This window comes from Python bivittatus, unplaced genomic scaffold (genome assembly GCF_059951505.1).
Source record: "Python bivittatus isolate LINGU-HERP-01145 unplaced genomic scaffold, Pbiv_v1 ctg000080_np1212, whole genome shotgun sequence".
NCBI lineage: Eukaryota > Metazoa > Chordata > Lepidosauria > Squamata > Pythonidae > Python > Python bivittatus.
Genome location: NW_028277035.1, coordinates 57,286,070 through 57,308,798, shown reverse-complemented (window position 1 = coordinate 57,308,798; position 22,729 = coordinate 57,286,070). Strand labels below are relative to the sequence as shown.

The following is a 22,729-nucleotide window of genomic DNA, read 5'->3' as shown; positions in this document are numbered from 1 at the left end:
GTAATATTATTGAACCTAAGTGCAATGGATTTAAAATTTCACTTTCTCTGGCATAATCTTTTGTATTGTAGAAATTTACCTTGCTAATGTACAGCAATAAATATAGTGTAGTATTGAGCAGCTTTTGAAATAACTGATGACTTAATAGAGGATGAGGTCACTAATAAGGCTTTTCAATTTTAGATAATGAGCAGCAACAACCATGTGTTACTATACACATGATACTACTAATCTATTCAATGAACAGGGATCATTTTGCTTTTCTGACACCATCACTAATGTAGCAATGGGTGAAAAATTAAAAAGGACCTCTAAGAAGGATAGAGTTTGATCATCTTATTTATGCAACTGATTTTTCTCAGAATATTCAACACAGGAGAGGCTAATTTCTAGGCTCCACAGTTAATGTTTTTGGTATGACTCTGAAAATATGAAGTGCAGAAAGCTTGTAAATGCTGTCAAAGAAGGAATGCATTTATCGACAAAGCTAGCTCTGAAATCTAGGCTCCAGCATTTGAAACATATACAGGCAATTCTAGCATTGCCTTTCTGGGACATAATCGAATAAAAATTAAGCTTCAGGTGGCAGTTATCCAGTTTGCATGAGGGCATAAGTAAAAATATGGTGAAAAATACAAATACTGTACATTTGTTTTTCTGTGGGCTGGAAAACCCCCCACTGATGTAGATCACATTGGATCCTTTTACTATGACAGGAGTTTAGTAACATTAAGCAGGCTCTTCTTCAGATCCTGGGTTAGAAAAGAAAAATACGGCATGGCTGCTATTCCCTCTTACTCATGCTGCAGTGATGGTATAACTATAGAGTGGTTGAACAGGGCTTCAGTAGTGCCGAATTCCTATGGAAATCAAAAGTACTCAGCTTAGTTGCAGCTGTATGCCATACCACTTTTTCCAAAGCTTTCCCTTCCAACAGTAGATATGGTCCTGCCATCTAGTCTAGTCTGTTATTCTACAGCAGTAAATGGAGAGGTAGGTTGTTACAGGATGGATTAAAAATTGGATTTAATCCCTCTTGATGGAGATGGTTGGGGCTAATTTGCTGCTTTTCAATGTGTGTGTGTGTGTGTGTATGTGTGTATGTGTGTGTGTGTGTGTGTGTGTGTGTGTATATATATATATATATATATATATATATATATATGACTCAACTGACATCCCAGCCCAGCACTGAAGAGCCAGGTCTTCATAGCCTTCAGGAAGGCCCTGATTACTGGGGCACTCCAGATCTCAGGGGAGAGGGAGTTCCATAGGGTAAAGTCATTAGTTATTGGATCAGGCTGTGAATACATAAGCTCATTTTTGAATGAGTCTGTGAAAGTATTGGTCCAGGAAAGTAATTCAGATAACAAAATTAGTTTCCCCATTAATTGAGCTACAAAACTATTCTGCCTTCATCATGATAGCTCACATGGGCTCTTTGCTTTAATGTATCAAGTTTATTGTTGTGACTTATGAAATCAGCTCACAAATAAAAGAGAGCTCACTGTGTGAACTGAACTTCAACAGGCAAATTGCTAGCTCTTATAGAATAATGAGCATCAATCATTTATTCTCTGTAAAAAGCTTGGTGATGGGTTGACACAACCATTTTAACTTTGTCTCTCATGTATATAGGGTTGCAATAAAATGCATCCCACCTGTTTCTCTTTTGAGGCTCCAAGAGCATTCAGTCCCACCCACCAGGCCTTCAAAGGGCAACATGGGTTCTTAAGCCTTGCAGGGATTTAAGGCATCCTTAACCCCCTCTAAATCATGCTGATTTGTTCTGTTTTAGTAAAATATCCCAACCTGAAAGTGAATTAGTCTTTTGCTCCATCTACTGATGGCTTAGCTGTCCTCTTGCTCTTCTGTCTTATTAAAAAAAAAGAGAAAGGGGAGACTGCAATGTTTTCTCCTGATCCGTAGAAGGAGCTGTAACATTGAAAAAGAGACCCAGTGTCATTGAATTCTCAATTGATGAATAAAAAAAACACTTTTTTAAGGTTGGGAAACTATTTTTACCAAAAAATAATTTTAAAAGACAATCACAAAACAAAATAATTAATTAAAAAATAAAAAGTAGTTCTGCCCACATTTGGAATTGATCTCTTTGCATGCCCCACAAAGCCCAGTGCAGCTTCCACCTTGACACTTGAGTTGTACACCTGAATCTATGGTGCAGCCTAGTCTGAATGTGCAATTGCCAAAGGAGGACTGGGAATAAACAAAATAAATAAAACATGAAAGGCTTCCTGAGTTAACAATTCAACTGCTACAAAATGAAACCTTGTTCCCCATCCCCCAAATTCAAGTGTTCCGTAATTTGCCTCGGGAGCCCCTGCATCAATTTGATTTGTAGCCACTAAAGTAGGTTTCATCAAGCCTTTGATTTTCCTTCCTGGTGGCTAGCTGTTTAAGACACCTTGAACTGCAGCCTCCCCTAAATGCAAACTCTAATCTCACCTCATATTTTATAGGCTGCACCTACTGAAGCTTCATAGTTTGGCATCTGAAGGTAATTCCCTTCTTTCAGGTCAATCCAATGAAAAAGGGACATTGTGTGCTCTGGCCTTGACCTTTGTGAAAGCAAAAGCAGAATGGAAGGGAGTCTTAAGCAGGAAGAATAGAAGAAACATTGTTTCCATTTGGAACAGAGTTGAGTCCAATTACACTAAGAACTCATGGAAAGATATGAAGATCGGATGCTTCTGAGTCTTTCCAGATCCATAGTTTTCTGCAGGGCAATTGTGTTTTGCTTCAGCTAGTCTCTAAGCAAATTTCCCTGCTTGAAATTCTGTTGCACAGCCACTTATGAGTAGATATAACATAGTTCTAGGATTTGTAATTTTTTATATTACCAAGTCAAAGAGGGAGGGAGGGAGGGAAGGAGGAAGATGTTAAAAGTTAGCATTATGTAAATGTTAATAATATGGACCACTAAAAATGCTAATTTGGGGGGTACTTTATCCAGAACAGCCAGCAACCCCTAAAACCCCTTTATTACAGTCTCAGCCTAACTGCACTATTTTACCATATAAAAATTATACCGCAAGCCTAAAATAGACTTAACCCAATTTTTTAAAAAGCAAAGAAAAAGCCCAATCCCTCCACCCAAGAAAAATCCAGCTTCAGTGGCACACATGATACATTAATTTAGCACCATTGCTCCCACTCTGGCCACAAGCTTTCTCAAAAGAACATTAACAGTGACCCTTACCACCCTTGCCTTACATAGACCTGTCTTGGGTGGGTGCCTTTGAGTCAGTTCTGACTCCTGGGGACTGCCTGGACAAGCCCCTGAAGGCAAGGTTTTCAGGAGTGGTTTGCCCTTGCCTTCTTCCTAGGGCTGAGAGAGAGTGACTGGCCCAAGGTCACCCAGCTGGCTCTCTTATCTAAGGTGGGACTAAAACTCAGGGTCTCGTGGTCTCTAGCCTGGTGCCTTAACCACTACAACAAAGTGGCTCTCAGATAGACCTGTAGATACCTAAAAAGAAAAGAAAAACATATTTCAGGGCAATGTTATAAGATGCTCATGGTGATCTTTAACAAGACTGATTTTAAGTTCAGAATTTTCAAGGAGAAATGTAAAAGATTAAAGAAAGTGACTGATGGTATGATTAAAAAACAAAATCTGAAGTTTACAGGACAAACCTGTACAAGCCTGCTCAAAAGTAAGCCTCCTTGAGCGGCCATAGGTTTATTGCCTTCCTGGATACAGTAAGTGTAATCATTGTCCCAACACATTTGGAGGACATCAGAGGTGTAGAAGGCTAGTCTACATACTTGCCTTTCACCAATCTACATTTCTGCCTGTTTGAAAAGAAAAAGTTGTCCTTTCCTAAACAACAAAGAACATTTTAATAGTACAAATAAAGTTAGGGGGGAAAATCTATACAGTCAATGTCAGCTGGCTTTAATCCAATGAGGAAATGAAAACGATGTATTTTATTCTGCAGAAAACAATGTTTGCATACTAAATTGGATCCACTGCAAATGAATTAAGGGGAATAAAAAGAGAGATGAAAATATTAGCAAGGAAGACTGATGGAAACTATAATTTCCATCAAAAATAGATAACCTTTTGTTTCTTGGAACCCACACAACCAAGCAGCAAATGCTATGTGAGGATAATAGATTTAATGGGAATGTAGCAACACCATGCCATTATTTCCTGTATCTGAACATGAGGGTAGCTTTTTTGGAAGATATTGATTCCACTCCCATTAGAAAACATTAGTAAAACTGACTCCATATTTAAATAGTGGGATTTAAGTTAGTTTTGACTATGTTATATTATCATTTGTTTTTTTTAAAAGAGAGAGTTAAGAACCCATTTTTTCTGGATTCTGGTCCACTATATGCTGACTAGGCAGCTATGAAATTTGTGGTTGGGGAATATTTCTAGGTTAAGGCATTATATAAATGTTTGTTAATATTCATAGTATGAAATGTTGCAAATACTGGAACTACTATATTATCACCACATCTAGTAAATAAACTATACATCTTATATATTCATGAATTATTTCATAATTAAAAATAAATCCCAAGATGGGGGATATGACATATTCTAACTGTCCACAAGCACTTGTCCTGTCTTTGATCTGAATATTTTAAGTAATACTGATTTATTTATTTTGTTTTGGAAGCTGTTTTTCTTTTCCACAGAGGTGCCTAAGACATGAGTAGCAAGCTTTTCTTGGTACCCCCAGGTTGACTGGAAAAGAAAATACCATCTTTAGCATCTTTATTTAGAAGCATATTTCTGGTTGCAGCTTAGTGCTTTGTTCAAAACTGTTCCCACCTTCCCATAATATATATGAATGAGAGAGAGAGGGAGGGAGGGAGGGATGGTAGACAGCATAGTGAGGACCAAGTTCACCAGCTTGTCTTCTGGAGAACAGATGTTTTGTGACAGACTATATGGACATGGCCACCATGGCAATCATGTTATGAATACCCAGCAGTGATTTTGGGAGAAAGCCATGATCTACTCTTAAGCTTCCATATAAGTCTGTCTGTTTAACTGACAAAGCTCTGTCTTTAGGAGAAATGCATAAACCAATGTTTGGGAAATGCTGCAAACCGTATTCTCTATTTCACAAGGCTTCTAAAAAGATACGATCTTTGAAAATAAATTGTACTGTTTATTTCAATAATTTGTACTGAGATACATTATGAGGGATAAATTGTTTCTTGGCTATTTTAAGAACATTAAAAATGTTGCAACTGGCAAAGGAGGCATAATGCAACTTCTTGGAAGGTACTAAAAAGGTGCGAGTGTCTACACCTTAAAGTTACATTTCTTTTTTTAATTTGTTCAAAGCACTGAAGAAGATAGAATGTTGATAATCAGGATACATGTTCCCAACAATCACAAAAACAGAATAGGAATATCCTTCAAGAATAGGGTTTCTTTCCTACTAGAAGTCAGGACAGATATTATCAAAGAGACATTATCAAAAGGCTTTATCAAAATGATAGATCTAGAAAATTATAAGCCTGGCTTGTTTCTGGACAAAATTCTAGAATAAAATTAACAATAATTCTTGGCTTTTGGAAAGCCATCATAAACAGTCAAGACTGAACAAAGATTTTACATCTTACATGGTGCACTTTATAAGGCATGCATCTTATATTCCAATTTCCTGAGTTTTTCAAAGCATGAATGAAAACTGGGAACATAATGCCACCCTAAATTGTAAGGTTTTTAAATTATTGAACTTGCACACTTTTTATAACTTCAGGTAATTCATCAATATAGTGCAGTGGCAGTTCGTGTTTTGCTTGAGCCACAAGCTTATCGTTTTTAGAAGTATGCTTATACTGGGGAAAAACTCAAAACACTTTTCCAGCTTTTGCTACAACAGTCAATTAATTTCTATGAAGGTAAAATTTTGAATTATATAACAGAATGTTCTGCAAACAAAAGGCAGAATATTAAAAAAAAAACCCTCCATTTTATCTTATGTGATATATGTTTCTACCTTTGATAATTTAGCCTGTGGACATCTAGAAAAGAGGTCTTTTTGTCCATAATCAGAAGATTGCTTTAATCTTCTTATTATGCGTTCTTTGGAACTTCTGATTAAATACTTTCCCTATTCACTTTTCTAGATTATTTCAACTAAGTGGTATAACTAAGCAAATTTAAACTTCATAGCTATGAACTATCAGATACCTGCCAGTTACACTGATTTTAACCAGTTTTGCTCACCTTTGTGTGGATTTCTGCAATGCATTTTTTAAATTCCATGGTAAATGCAATCAACTTTGCTATTTTTAAAATTTTATATTTTTGTATGATATGTGCTGTTTATGTGTTATACAAAATAGCTCTTTTAACACAATTTAAGAAGAGGAAGTAAAGGAAAAAGGATGTATACTATCTCCCAAGCAAACTATAAAGATTAGTATTGGCAGAAGAACAAACACCCGAAGGCATTTTCTCTGCAGAAAATTAAAGAGTATGAAGTCATATGTATGAAGTAGCAGAAAACAAGACTATGTCTCTATGTCTTTTTATTTATCCATGGTTTATCACCCTGAATACTGATTTCCACAGGTTAAAGAACTTGTGGTTATTTTTATCACCACACTCTAGGTTCCTCCACCTGCATGCAGGGTGAACACTAAACACAGTCAAATGGACTTTTATACTCAGTGTTCAAAAATGATGCTTCTCATTAAATAATTGACATCCTTCTATGTTTATGAATGAAAATCTGTCAGGAGGCTCCAATTCTTAACAGAGGAGTAAAGTATATTCCACAAGAAGCATTCCCTAACTTCTTTTGAACCATTTTTCACACTTACAATCTCCTTTTTATCTCAGAGGATCTCAGAAACATTCTCAGAGGATACAGAAACATTCCTGAAATATATCAGCACCTATCAGTTACTTACTATACTCAATTTTCTCATCACAAAAGGATCCTTTTAAGGACTTTACCCTGAATAGATATCCTCCAAAGGTGTTGGATTGAGACTTTCTATATAATACAATGCCGTTGCAAAACAGGATGAACTAAATCAGCCTACTGTGGTGAACAATTCCCATTATCTTCAGTCAGCTGCTCATGCTAGCTAGAGTTGATAGATACTATACACATCTGAACAGTACAAGTCAGGAAAACTAAAGTGAACTGAAATGACAAGTGGAATGGTGGAAATCAACTGAACTGGTTTTAATGACAACAAGTGGAATGGTGGAAAACTTTCAGCTTGAAGGCTCTGAAGTGTCCTAATGTAATACAACTAAATACTATTTTCTAGTCTTTTCTCCATCTCCCTTATATTATGTTGATGGATAGCTTCTGATGCAATTTCTCTGCAGCCCACTACCCCAGATGTGTGGGGAATATAATGCCCAGAATTCCTGGCAGGCATGTATTTTGGCCCTGGTGATTGGAAATCCTATTTGCAGTACATCTGAAGAGCACTAAGTTGGGAAAGGCTGGCATAAATTCTCTGCTACTTCCTGGAAGTCTCTGATGCAACAGCCTCTGTCAGCCTAGCTACTGGGTTAGGGTTCTTCCCATGTTCAACATTTGTCTCTTTGACTGTGGATGCTTTCCAACAGTTCCCATAACTGCTTCATTTGTATGTGGTGGTGGTGGTGGTGGTGGAATCCCATAGATTTATTTCTATATCTGACTATAAAGTATAATTATATCTGCTGTAGGAAGGGCAGTGACAGGACATTTTCAAATGTAGCACCCAAATAATGAAATTCTGATGTAAGGGCAAGAGCAAAAGTTTGCCTTGCTCTTCTCTCTCTCTCTCTCTCTCTCTCTGTGTGTGTGTATGCGCGCGCGCATGTGTTTAAAGATGCCTGGCAAAGATCGTTTCAGAGATTTTTGGAGCCCTTAATTATAACACTATAGATAGGGAGCATTCTGGATAGCAAGGCTACAGGATAGTAGCTAAGTACATCTCTTGCATGTAAAACGTCCCAGATTGAATTATCAGCTTCTCCAGGTAGATCAGGAAATACTCCTGCTGGCCATGACTAGTCTAGGGTGACAGAACTATACTGAATGGACAATAGCCTGAGTCAGGAAGTAGCCTATGTACCAATAGAGGTGAATATGTGTAGCTCAGGGTTGAACTGTGGAGTCCTTGGGATTCTCTGAGCTTGGTTCTTTTCTTGCAAACATAGCCGGGTAATGAAATGTTTGCAAGAAAAGAACCAAACTCAGAGAACCCCAAGGACTCCACAGTAGCCTATGTGTTATCACTTGGTCACTGAGGATTTTTGGAAGGAGAGCCATGTGAGTCTATGGTATTCAAAAATCAAGAGGAGTTTGGTAGCACCTCTTCCAACTAAAATATTTTATTAAAAGACATAAGCTTTGACATCTATTTACCTCCCCCTTGAAACACCACAACCTACCCAACCCAAATCACATATAAGCAATGTAACCCAGCAGTGTTTGCAAGATGCCTCACCTGCATTGTCAAACATTTTTCACACACCCACTAAAAAAAAAGGGAAGTATTCTGATGGTAATCCTCACTTAGAAGATTTCAGCTTAAATAGGATTGATCTGTTTTCATAAAGTGGAGTCTCCTTTTATTCTGATGCTCCGAACCTGAGGGGCTCTACATCCTGAGCTTAGGCTTCTGGTTTCATAAGCCAAGATTGCATCATTCCCAGTTGTGTTATTTTGCTACTGACAAGTTATTGTTTCCTGAATAAACCAGAAAGCATTAACAGAGAAGGTTTTGCCAGAGTGATATAAAGGAATTAAGTCAGCAAAGAGAAGAGAGAGAAAAAAATTGCTTCTTTTCTATGCACCCTGATTTCTATTCTATCATAAGCTAAAACAGGGTTCATATGCCAATTGGACAAAAGGTAGAAAAGACCATGCAAAAAATATGGTAATAAAACGCAGAGAAAGATGGTATTGATCTATAAATTTGCAGAAGATTCTCAGCACCTATTTACATCTTTTTTGGAAGAGCTAAAAGTGGCATTCATAAGTCCCCTAAGTCCTCATGATATCCCAGTAACAAAGTAAGGCTGAGAGATATTGAGAAATCCAAGGGCATTAGTAGGTGGATCCTGGGTCCCCACAGTTTTATTTTGATGTGCAGATTACAGCACCACAATTGTCTTTTATTAGCAATTGTTAGAGCTTTGATGGGCAGGGTTCCAAAGAATATCCTACGGGGCACATTCACCCGTGCTTGCTTTTCATTTGAGATATTTTTCAGCATTCACCCCATCTTTGGCCAATAAGAATAAGTTTCACCTATGGTCCTCCTTCTTCAGAAGTCAACATTTTTAGATGTACAAAGTACTCCAACCCTCACATTAAGAGTATCCATTATTTCATTCAGGATTTATTTTAAATATATTCATAAGGAAAAATGAGAAGAAAGGAAATAAAATAAAGGTCAGGTTTTAGCTTTTCCAAAGTGATGGACAAAACAACAGAACAATAGTAGAAGAAATTCCAAGACTACATATATCACCTATCATCCTGTACTTTTATAATTTCCAGTTAAGAAGTCCAAGGATTTTTGTTGCTGATTCTGTCTTATAGAAGTTGACCAATCTGGCAGTTGTATCTTACATGAACACTAGCAATGATCATCATCTTTCATTGCTTGAGGACAGTAGGCTAACTCAGAGAGTATAGACAGGTCCTCAGGCCCTTCCTCTTTCCACAACACCTGCTGTTTAAGGAACCCATCTTGTTTTACCAACGGTATGCTTAGCCTGCTTCAGAGATGTAATCCAAAGTGATTTAAATGTACTCATCCAATTGACCTAAGAACACAGGATCAAATTCTGTGGCCTTATAAGATTGATTAGCTTCTGTTCTCCAAGTTCAAAGATAGGTTTCCAACATTGAATCCACCATTATCTTGTGCAACTGCCTTTTATAAGATTGAGAATTCCTGACTTCAAAAGACAGAGGGTAGGCAGTGAAGTACTAAAGATTCCAAGTACTCAGCAAAAGGAAGCATTTAGACTAGCTTGAGATGAGCTGGTCTCAATATATTTTGTAACATTCCACGCAACTTCTGTGTTCTTTTAAATGAACAACTAGAACAAGGTCATGTATACCTGTTCTAAGACTATTAGAATTAGGAATAGGGTGAGGGCATTCATACTTTCCCCAATACATTTTGACTTTGAACTCTTCACGTACAAAATCCAGAATGTTTCAAATGGTTTTATAACCAGTCATAAATTAAGGAGGCACTTATTACTTTGTGTCAGTTGGACACTTATGTATTTTTTTAAAAAATTGAAAAAGGTTCAGCTAACTTTGGAGATGTGGTGTTCAATATGCAATGTTGGTACATATGAAGTGGTTATATGCTATAACAGCTCATTTTGGGGCAGAAATTTCACTTATTTGTTCCAGAAGACTGAATATCTGGATTATGGAGTGTGATGTAATACTTGAAGTATCAGAGTAGATCTGGGAGATCCAGGTCACCTTCAAACAGGAAGCTCACAGAGTGATTTTGGCTTATTCACTACTAACTCAACTTACCACACAGGATTGCTATGAGATAAATTGGAGGAGAATGTGGTATATATACGACACCTTGAGCTACTAAAGAAAAGGCATAGGATATAAATCTAATAATAATGATGTGCCAAGATGTCCCAGTGAATGTTGTTTCCCACATTCAGATCTGCTGTTTTTGTAATTATTATACACTGGTTTCTTAAAATGATCAGATAACTCTGGTTTATTTGTAAATTGCTTTTGAAAGGAATTGTATTCTTAGGTGATGTGACAGGATAGTTTATTTAACTCTTAAACAGAAGAGTACATATTACTTCCTGCATATGTGCATTGTAAAGATACTGAGCTTGAACTTCAGAAACAATGGAGTTTGCCCCACAGTCATTTGCTTCACAGTCAATCAGCAACCCTACCTTTATATTGAGCTCATTAAACACATCTCCTTTTAAAAATCAAATCAAAGTACTTGTTAACTATTATGCAACACCCTGAACATTTTTTTTCATTTCTTGAGTGTGAGTTGGCTGCCCTTTTGCCTGTGATAATTTCATCTCTATAAAAACAGCTGATAAAAAGAGTCCAATGAGGTAAGACCAGATTAAATGACTGAAAGAGGCAAAGCTAGGAAACGTGACAAGAAGAACAATAATGAGCTGGAGGGAGGGGCCTAAATGCATTTGAGGAAGTGTTTCCTGAAAACCTTTGCAAATGTTCTTTCTTTGAAATACCATAAAATTAGGATCAGAACAAATCTGGAGGACAAGATGCAAAGGCAAAGCCAAAGATCTTGAAGATAAAACAAAGAATTTAAGGGACAACCTGGTTGAATCTCAGATCAATGTAACCCATATATGGAGAAGGGTCCTGATTCACACAAATGGTAGGTTAGCTGGCAGAATTGGTTCCAACCTACACCACTGAAGAAAAAGATGTGCTTGAAGACTTCTCCTTAAAAAAAATAATCTCTACACATCCCAGATTAGGATCGGAGATACAGTTGGTCTAGTATCATTTACTTTTATGTACATGTTCTACAGCTACCAGCATAGATTCTAGGTAGCATTCTGTTTCTCAATTCATATTCCATATTTCCAGTACATGATTATGGTATGGAGATATATATTTTGTATTAGCTCAACTGGTATTTGTGTTTGAAACAGTACTGAAAATTCAACCGAGAATGATAATATAGAACAAACTGGGGACACATTTTTTTTTTTAAAGCTAAAATAAAAAGCAAGATGAAGGATGGAAAATATAGCCGAAATTCACTTTTTCTTCTTAACAGATTGGGGTGGGAGTAAGAAAAAAGAAATGGTGGGAACACAGGAAAGTTAGAGATGAGAGTTAGTAATATCTGGAACTCCTGTAATCATTTCATGAACAAGGCAGGACAATTGCATGATTAAAAAAAAATCAAAGGTAAAGTATATTTCTCATGTAAACAAGTGGGTTTACTGATACCTATTAGCTGATGGAAGTGCTTGTAATCTAAGGACAATGTTTTATACATGAAAATTAACTACTTAAGCCTGGAAGGAAAAGTGGAAGATTAGAACACAAGATGGGGGAAGAGGCTGTAGATTAAAAGTAGAGAGATGACCCACTTTCAAATCAGAGAAAAAGACAGGAATAAGTAAGTATGGTGTGGCAGGAGAAGGAAGAGAAAATAATTGGTAGGTAAATTTACATTGTTTTTCCATTGTTCTCCAGAAGTGTTTGAAGAAAATTGTGAGGCCTTTGTACTTAGAAACTGGTACAGTTTCTAGCATGTGTTTAACTACAAAGAAGAGTGCCAAATGCTGGTGTACTGGCATAATTTGCGCTGCCTCAGTAGCCTATCTTAGTATGAAGGCTTGTGAGTGGTGCCCTCCTGCCACATGCAAAGGCAGTGACTGATGGAAGCTTTAGCCAGGTTTCAAGTTGCCTGACGGGGTGCTAGTATGGTGCTGCTGCACGGCGATCACTTATCACTCAGGCTATTTCTGCCCACTTGTCTAGCACTCTTCCACAAGTACAGGGTAAATTAGGAGAGGTTGTCATCAGGAAAGCTTCCTCCTATTTCATCCTGTGTCCCTCCTCTGCCTCATCCACACTTCAGCCAGGCTATTTTTAGACCTTTTCCAAAATCTAGACAACTTGGCATGGGGTCCGAAATAGCCCGAGTGACAACTCACGGATGTGGGAGAGAGGTTGCTTGCAAGGAGCATCTGAGCACCCTTCTGCTTCACCCCAGGTACCTGAGCTGTGTCTGTGGCCTGTGACTTGGACCACATGAGGAAATAGGCAGAATTTTTGTCCATTTCACCCCAGTTCCACTATATCCCAAACTGGTCAGTGCTACAAGGATATGGTAGTCCCAACCAGCAGCATCTGGAAGCAGCCCACAAAGTGTGCAAATTGCCATTGGTGCAGGCAAAATGGACCCTCACCACACCCCAAGTTTATAAAACCAGTAGAAACTTCAGCTACCAGAAATCTCTTGTCAAGCAAAGCAGCCGAAAACCTGCAATGCATTCGTTTTAGACACGGCTGGCAACACCATGCCAGCCATGTCCAGCTATCTTTCCCATTTTAAATGGGCCTTCTGTGCAGCAGAGGAATGGGTGCCCCTCCAGAGACTGCTAGTCCCCTTTTTAAAAGCATAGGTCTAGTGCACTTTCAGAGGACCACTAAAGACATAGGTTTAAAAAAGAGGTCAAGGGCTTGTCTGTACCCTTGCACATAAGTAGCTGAATGTCAGACATTCTGTGGGCAGACGCCTCTGCAAAAACCAAGCCTCTGGCTTCTCCTGCACCCCAAGCCCAGATGGGCATGGCAGGGACTTTCCAGCAACTAGAAGGAGCAGACATGCCCACAACAGCCTCAAGTTGCCAACTGAAGCTAGGCTGTTGTTCCCAGCCCCTGCTGCAACTTTGTCAACAACATGGAGGAGGAATCCAATTAAACAGTCAAGATTTGTGTCAGGAGAAAAGGGAAAAGGCTACTTTAAGATGGAATGTATAGTGTGTGTGTGTGCATGCACACATGCCTGTTGCACCCAACAATTCACTTTCCATAATAGATTTGCATTTTTTCCCAAATGTAATGAATCTTGGTGAGGTTTTTTTGGCAAAGATTGTATATTTCAAATTAGAAACGCCCTTTAGTGACTAGTTACTAATTAACCTCCCGAGCAAAACAAAAGCAGCTGCAGAAAAATAAATAAAGGCAAATAAGTGAGAACATTTCACATGGCTGCTTTAAAAATAAACTTCCCTTTAAATAACTCCTGTTTGGAAAGAAATATAACATTTATTTCTAGGCATTTTTCCTTTGTTTTGTGTATTCCCTCCACTCTGTGCTTTGGATTGGGGTGGGTGGACTTCCCTGACGTGATGATCAGAATACGCCGACAGCTTATTTGGGGAAGTGATGGATTAAATTACAAGTTCCCACAGGAAGCTATTAATAAAACCTTAGTTCTGTTTCCTAGGACAGATAAAGATGGCTATTTAATATGTAAGAAATTGGTAAAGACATGCATGGTACCTCCCATTTGCTCCTATGGAGTGACAATCGATCAAGAGAAAAGAGAAGGTGACTTGGAAGGCGAAGAGAGGCAGAAGAGGGAAAAGTCAGAAGCAGTTGCATGCATCTGAAATGATCATTTGTGTGTCACAACAAATGGAGGAAATGTATCATAAAATGAGGACATCGGAGAGTACAGACACCCATAAAACTTGCACTTGCTGATTGTAATGTATAGATACAACTTCAGGTATAATTACAGTTTATCTCATAGTAATGGCCAGGTGATCCATGTAATTGCTCAGACTGCTGTCCAGAGCTGATACAGAACTTCAAGGCTCTTTCTGCTCCCCTTCCTTCATACGGTGCTGTTCTTTATCTTTCAAGCAGACTTGGATTGGACAGCCTTCATACAGAGGACTGTTCTTGGTAAGTAGACATGTAACCATAGTTCCAGGTGCCTTCCTTGGACCATGCCTGAGCAGAGTTAGTGGCACCAGACATTATATCATTGGTGGTGTCCCATGTGCTCTATTATCTTCTCCAGCACATGGGAGCAGTAGGGATGTTTTAATGTCTTATACATCACTGCAGCACAAGAAGTTAATTCATTTTTCCCAGTAAATTATTAGACTTGCTATTGCAAAATACCAGAAAATTGAAATGTACTTTCTTTGAATCAGGAATATTCAAAACTAGAAAATATAACACAATATCAAAATCTCTGTGTGTGTGTGTGTGTGTACACATGCACTCATTCAATTTTGGTCTTTATTTTTTAGCTATATAGCAAAATAGATCCTAATAGATTACCTTCAATTTTACAAATATCTAGGTAGAAATACTGAATAATACTTAAAGTTTAAAAATGTAAGTATTTTTCCTGAAGGTTACTTTTACATTCTTATGTTTGCCAAACATTTCATTTTCTTTTTTCTTTTTGTTTGCTTTTCCTTCTCCCCATTCCCTTATTCTGTTTGTTATTCCCAGGGTACTGCTGATGCTCCATTTGTTTCAATAAAAAGCCCCCCCCCCTTTCCAATGCACAGTAGCAATCAGATTTCTGGGAATCCATAGACAATGAAATCAATGCTAATAATTAAAAGATTGCTATCACGCTATGAGTTCATGATGAATCATTTCCTGTTACATGTAACTATAATTAAAAATAACCATGTTACTTCTGCTAATTTTTTTAACACAGAAATGGGCATTATTTCTCAGCACCATTCAGTTCCCACATGTTCAGCTAGCTTTGAAACAGAGCAGATTTTTTAAAAACAAGCTGCAAGCTTGGGGGGTGGGGGTGGGGGAAAAGGGTCGCACTTAAGTTAAGGGTAAAACCTCTTTACCTCAACAAGGCTTACTTCTCAGTAAACATGCATAAAATTAGACTTTTAATTGAGTGATTGATTGATTGATTGATTGATTATAGGCCAGCAAGTCATTTTCGACTTCTAGTGATCACATAGATAGATTTTCTCCATGACGCTCTATCCCTAGCCTGTTGTTTCAAGTCTCCCAATGGTGCACTCATCACCCCCATAACTGAGTCCATCCACCTTGCTGCTGGTTGTTCTCTTCTCTTTCCCTCCACTTTCCCCAACATTAGAGCCTTCTCCAGAGAGCTGTTATTCTTCATCCACATTGTGAGATCCATAGAGAAATAGTGAAATGGAAGGGTATCAAAACTGAAAACCACTGAAAAGCAAAATTTGCAAAATATCTATAAGAATATATGGACCTTGTTAGTCCCAGAGGCCCACTTGTACTTCCTGTCAGTTCCCTAGCTTTATGAGCAGAAAAGCTGGCTATAGGAATGTTATGCAATGATACATTCTGAATTTCTGTATTTTAAAACTGGATAAACCTGACATTTCTCTAGACTCTTTGTCCTGAGAAAGAGTAAATAACAAAGAGGAGATGAGAGAAAAGATTAAAACAGCTGCATTTTAGAGTTCTTAAAATGCTTCCTTGTCACTTTAGTCTTACATATGATTAATAGGAAGGAGCAGACTTGGCTCAATTACATTTTGTGTGGATGAGAACAGTAATCAGTAGCTCTGGAAAAGGCTCAGTAGGATCTGAATTCAAATTGCTGCTTGGATCCAGACTGAAATTAGGAAAAACGGAGCTCTGCTCTCCCATAATTTAGCATGCCGCCAACAACAGTAGCCATAACACTTTGGTTTTCAGCAGAATGTAATGTGGCTTAGAGAAGAGATGAAGGTGAAGCATGCTATATTTCACAATGATTAGTGCCTAAATATTCAAGCTCTGTTTCTAAGTGTTCATAATTTTGTTGCATGGCATAGAATGAGGTGACATTTGCAGTGATCGTAATCCTGTGCCAAGCAGACCAATAATTTTGAGGGCTTTTTGTGCAAAGAGAGGAGAGGCCTATAAGAAATAATCTTTTTTACTAAACGCAAGGGAGCCATGTTGCTATCTTTTTCATTTACTCAAATCTCTGGAAAAGTTCTTCATGGAGATCAGAAAGATTTGGGACCCACTTGCTCCAGCCTGGGAAAATGATTGCCTGTTGCAAATTACCCTACTATTTTTCAGGATCTGGAATTTGACTGGATCCAATATATGTAACTGATGTTTACTTGTAGAATTGTAAAGTTGAAAGGGTCTGTTTAGGCCACTGACCTCTTATTTCATGGGAGGAATCCAAATCAGAGCATCCTGAAAGATGACTTGCATATGCAGCGAAGGAGAGCCCATCACCCATTTTGGTAGCTGGTTTCATAAGTCAGTGCCTCTAACTTCAAAAAGATTATTACAAGCAATTATTCTTACCTGAATAATTTAGGCAGTTTAATAATTAATAGGCAGGAGCTTCATATATTTAGATTTGTAACAAGCTAATGCACCAAGCAAAACTTTATGATATTTTCTTAATTTGGTTACTTACAGACATATTTCTCTGTATAGTGGAATTCACAATATTAGGTGTAATAAGAATAAACCAAAGACTGTGACTCCTACCACCAGCTTATGATTAGCAGGCCAATAGGATTATGCTTAGACAGGAAGGAAGGAAGGAAGGAAGGAAGGAAGGAAGGAAGGAAGGAAGGAAGGAAGGAAGGAAGGAAGGAAGGAAGGAAGGAAGGAAGGAAGGAAGGAAGGAGGAAAGGAAGGCAGGCAGGCAGGCAGGCAGGCAGGCAGGCAGGCAGGCAGGCAGGCAGGCAGGCAGGCAGGCAGGCAACCAGCTAGCCTGGTAGGTGGTTATGTTTGCAATATCTCCTCAGTGCCATTTTTTCTTTATTCTAGGCACAGAAACAAAACTGTGCTGTCCATTCTTTCATGTTTGACTGTGTCAGCAGTAAAAGCATTTTCCCCCTCAGACAATGTCCAGAAAGACAAAACAGCCTTGACACCATATCAAAAGGTAGAATTCTTAAACCTTCTGCTTTTCCCATCACCTTTGGGGTGGATTTGTTCATTCTTTGGGAATATGGAACATGTGCTTACTGGTTTCACATGCCAAGAGTTGCCATCCTAAGGTTTCCAGGTGCCTTTGGAATAATTTCTATGCCATATTTTAAGCATCAGGATTCTCAGTGTTGTTACGTTGTTCACATTGAATTCATATTTCCCTACACTACAATGGGATTCATTTGTCTGTTTTTGGTTTAGGACGATATGCAAATGGAACTGAGGTAAATAAGCTATGGCTAATTGAGGCCAGGGCGGCATCCACGGTGGCATCAAAAAAGTTAAAATGGTAGTGGTCACTTCCACACAAAGGAGCAGAGTTTGGCTCACACAGCCAATACTGCCATCTTGACTTTTTTGATCTCCTCCATGGACACCACTGGATGCTAGTATGGCTTAGCTTGATGTTTTAAAGGTGTACATGGTTCGTTTGTGGTTATAGCTTATTCCTGTTTATAGACCTTGGCTAAGTCTCTAAGCTTTCTTACTAAGCTAAGCTTCTAACCAATCTACAGAGGTGCACAGCAGAATAACTGAGAAAGGATGGAAAACAAACTAAGGATTGACCAGCTAACAACAAAAATCAGCAAAAATTGTTTATCTACAAGACTAAGTCACAGCTGATTCACACAGTGCACTTAAAGTCTGTCACAACTGAGAAGCAAAGAAATAAAAGCAAACAAAGATGGTGTGATTGATTTTAGCTTAGCACACTACACAAATCCACCAAATTTTATCTCATTAAAAACAACTTTAAGAAAACATGGTTAGTGAAGTTTGTGAACCCAGTTTGGCGCTGGCTTGTGTATTTTTTTATTTTGAAGATTCATATAGCTGCCCAAATTACATAATTATGACTCTTGCCTGCATATATCAAATAATATCTCCCAACAATATTGCCAGCTCCCCTCCAACATCAATAAAAAATGAAGTCCATAAACGAACATCTCAAACAACATATAGCCAGAGCCCACCAATCATACATTCCACCTCCCAGAGGATGGGATCATCAACTGTCCTGGCTCAGCACCCTGGGAAAAAGGCAAGTTTTTAAAGCTTTCCTGAAGGGTGAGAGGGTTGCTGGCTTATTTAACATTGCAAGGCTAAAACAAATGATAGCTTTATTAACATGTACTTCTTAGCTGATATCCCTTTTCCTTGTGCTTTTTTTCCTGGAATGAAAGGTGGATGTGTACTGAGCTATCTGAACGCTTTTCTCTGAAACATGAGTAACATGCTGGAGAAGATATGTACACTCACAGTAGAAGAAAAAATTTGGTTTTGAATGCAGACAATGTTTTGTTTGTCTTCACAACTGGACGCTGACATGTCTGTGTGCGTGTGTGTGTGTTGTTTGCTTTTAATAAAGAAAGATAGCAAGCTGGAAAAGCAATACTGACGCTGCATACTTTTAGGTAAACATGTTATCTAACCTATCAAAGCATAAAAAAACAGCATGCCTTTGGCGGAGACATTTCCAGGTTAAAAAAACCCAGCAACATTTCAATATCCTGTATTTATTGGATAGTAATATTGACTTTCCCAGTATGAGCTTTCTGCATGAGACTCCAATTCATTTTGATGCAGGGACAATCAACCTGATAGAAAAAAGAAAAATCTATCTTCACATCATAAGCAGTGCTGGCTATATTTAGAGAAGTTTTTTTTTTTTCCAATTTCTTTGTGACGGATGTATCATGTTTTAAGCACATCTCTCTCTCTCTCTCTCTCTCTCTCTCTCTCTCTCTCTGTATATATGTATGTTATAGCCATCCTGAGAAAATGCATTATTTTAGACTCTGCAACAAGATATATTTTTGAAGTTTTGTTGCCTGTCCCCTCCCTCTGCCCCTCTTGGATATGGCATCTTGCTATAACACCCACATCTCCCCACATAGTTAGCTAATGGTGTTTGCCCTTCAAACAAAATTTAAAATCTCAGGTTATATATAAAGTTGGCCACACAGAAGGCTCTTGGATCTAGCAGAGGTTTGGGATAGTATCAGACGCAAGGCACGGTTAACCAACTTGTAATTACAGTTGTGCTAAGATCAGGTAATGCAGAGAAGAGCCACAAAAGAGAGCAGAAAAACTCTTTCGAATGCCACATGTGGAAGAGCAGACAGTTCTCAAAGGCTGACATGTAGCTGATAGGCAAATATGCTGTGCTTTAAAGATTTATTCCTTATTACCTACTTGCACTTCCAAATCTGTATGGTTTCATTGTGTGATTTTCACTAAACTTCACTATTAAAGTATTTCTTGAATATGAAGTTACTCTGGCAAGCCTAGGAACCCTGAATGAAATGCAATAATGAAGTTTTTCAGTGTCTGCCAAAACAATAATTGTAAAAGCTCAGTAATTTCTGGTATGAAGAAATTTTACTGATTCAGAGCCTGGTGGATTTAGCTACCTTTCAGGGCATAATAAAGGATTCAGTACTTCTGCAGAGTACTGAAGAAGACAAAAGCAGCTGTTCAGGAGACACAAACTCAATTAATTTAGAGCCCTTAAGAACTATTTGTGACTCCCAACACTTTTTCTCTCTCTAGATTAGAATTTAAAAAATTCTTTTAAAAAATCCCATCATGGGATCCCATCAGCCCGGAAGAAATGGCAGATTGAAGATGGCTCTGTAAAAAGCAAAGCCGACGACCATGGCAAAATAAAGAGCCAGTGAGTAGACTGGCTTTTCATAATTCCTTTCCGGACAAGGAGAGGACTTGAGATTGTCCAAAAGTGCTCTTTACCGTTGCTCCTCATGAGGAGACCGCAAGGCAGTGGTCCCTGGCGGGTTTAGAGCTCTGAGAGATGAGGGAATAGCCATCTTGCTCAAACCATGGTTGGCACCTTTGAAATGACACTAAATTTGCATACTTCCTTTTCTACAGGTAGTCCTCGAGTTACAACCATCAGCGACCCTTTGAAGTTACAAAGGTGCTAAATAAAGGGACTTAAAACTAGTTTTTGAAGTTCTGGCTGTTGCAGCACACCCATGGTCATGTGAACAAAATTTGGGTGCCTGGCAACCAGCTTGCACTTACGATTAGTTGCAGTGTCCTCTGATCATGTGATCACCATCTGTGCTTTTCCCTGCCGGCCTCCCCCAAGCAAAGTCAATGGGAAGCCAGCAAGGAAGGTCACAAGTTGCTGGGGTAAGTCTCCCTCCCCCGCCCTTTTTTGCTCATATGCACCCTGCATGCACATACTCTGCAGCCTTTTTCCTCAGCCTCCCTGCGATCACACACACACGCATGCACATATCCCACACCCTCTTTTCCTGGCCTCTCTATACTCACACATATGCATCCCATGCCCTCTTTTCCCAGCCTCCCTGCGATTGCGTGCACCCCACACCACAATTTCCCGGCCTTTTTGAGTTTGTACTGCATCAAGCGCCCCCTCCCCCAACTTGTGCATGGCCTGTTCCCCCACCCCACTACAGCACCCCTGTGCTCCTTACCTGGGACTCGCTCTGCTTCCTGCTTAACAACCCACCTGTCTTGGGTTACAATGACAACCAGGACTGGATTGGCATTGCTAAGTGATGTGGTCACATGACTTTGCACTTTACGATTGCATTGCTTAGCAATGGCAATCCTGGTCCCAGTTGCAGTCGTAAGTTGAGGACTACCTGTAATCACTTTTGGAAATTGCTTGTCAATGGCTTTTCAGCTATTAGGAACCTTGGGGTTGGCTGGTGTAGGTCTTCCGGGCTGTGTGGCCGTGTTCTTGAAGTTTTGTTTCCTAACGTTTCACCAGCACCTGTGACCAGCATCTTCAGAGTGCAGGAGCACAGACAGAAGCAGTTCTCTCTGTGCCCAGAGTGATGTGACCCTTTTGTGGGTATTTATAGAGATCTGAGGGGGGGGAAGGGGGGGATTGGGGGTGTGTGGGGGGGGTTGAGTTACTGAGTGGCTGCTTGTTTTGGTGTCAGAATATGTGTGTATCTTCCTGGGGATTAGGCAGGGTTTTTTCTTCTATTGAATTGTTAACAAGGGGCCGCTGGGGGTGATTAGCAAGTTCATTGTGTGAACTGTTCACATGCCCTGGTGGTTGAGCTGAGTTCGTTGACCTTTTGCAGGCTGTATTTTTCAGGATTGGTAGCCAGGTTTTGTTGATTTTTAGACTCTCCTCTTTTTTATTGAAACTGTGCTGGTGTTTGTGAATCTCAATGGCTTCCCGGTATAGCCTGGTATAGTGGCTGTTGTCCAGTATCTCTGTGTTTTCAAATAGGATTTTGTGTCCAGTGTGCTTGAGAGCATGTTCAGCTACTGCAGATTTTTCTGGTTGCTGTAGTCTGCAGTGCCTTTCGTGTTCTTTTATCCTGGTATGGATGCTGCGTTTTGTGGTCCCGATGTATACTTGCCCGCAACTGCATGGTATGCAGTATACTCCTGCGGCGGTGAGGGGATCCCTTTTGTCTTTTGCTGATTTTAGCACTTCTTGTACTTTTCTGGTGGGTCTGAAGATTGTTTGGAAATTGTGTTTTTCCATCAGTTTTCCCATGCGGTCTGTGACACCTTTGATATAGGGCAGAAATACTTTGTTGGTGGTGGCTGTTTTTCTTCTTCAGTTGAATGTTGCTTTCTTGGTTTGATGGCTATTTTTATTTCATTTTTGGAGTAGCCATTCGCTTGTAGGACCAATTAAGGTGGTTAAGTTCAGAGTTTAGGAATTGGGTTTCGCAGATCCGATTGGCACGATCCATGAGGGTTTTGATAATGCCTCTTTTCTGACGTGGGTGGTGGTTGGAGTTTTTGTGTAGGTACCGGTCTGTGTGGGTGGGTTTTCTGTAGACTTTGTGTCCTAATTTGAGGTCTGGTTTGCGTATGACCAACGTGTCTAGAAATGGAAGTTGGCTGTCCACTTCTTTTTCCATGGTGAATTGTATATTGGGGTGGACGCTGTTTAGGTGGTTCAGGAACTTTTCTAGGTCTTCTTCATCCTGACTCCAAATTGCAAAGGTGTCATCCACAAATCGGAACCAGACTGTTGGGGTAACGGGTGCGGTTTCTAAAGCCCGTTTTTCAAAATGTTCCATGTAGAAATTTGCTACGACTGGGCTCAGGGGGCTTCCCATGGTGACACCATCCATCTGTTCATAGTACTCATTATCCCATAGGAAGTAACTGGTTGTTAGGCAGTGCTGAAATAAGGCTGTTATGTCTTCTGGGAAGATCTGTTTGATGAGTGCCAGGGTGTCCCTCACTGGTACCTTGGTGAACAGGGAGACCATGTCAAAGCTGACCAGTTTGTCCGTGGGGTTGAGTTTCAG

General features: G+C 39.2%; 1 protein-coding gene across 3 annotated transcripts in view; it reads left to right on the top strand.

The window, feature by feature from the left end:
• Positions 1-22,729, top strand: part of CARD19 (caspase recruitment domain family member 19) — a 139,385-nt gene that overhangs the window by 95,681 nt on the left and 20,975 nt on the right. The window lies entirely within an intron of this gene.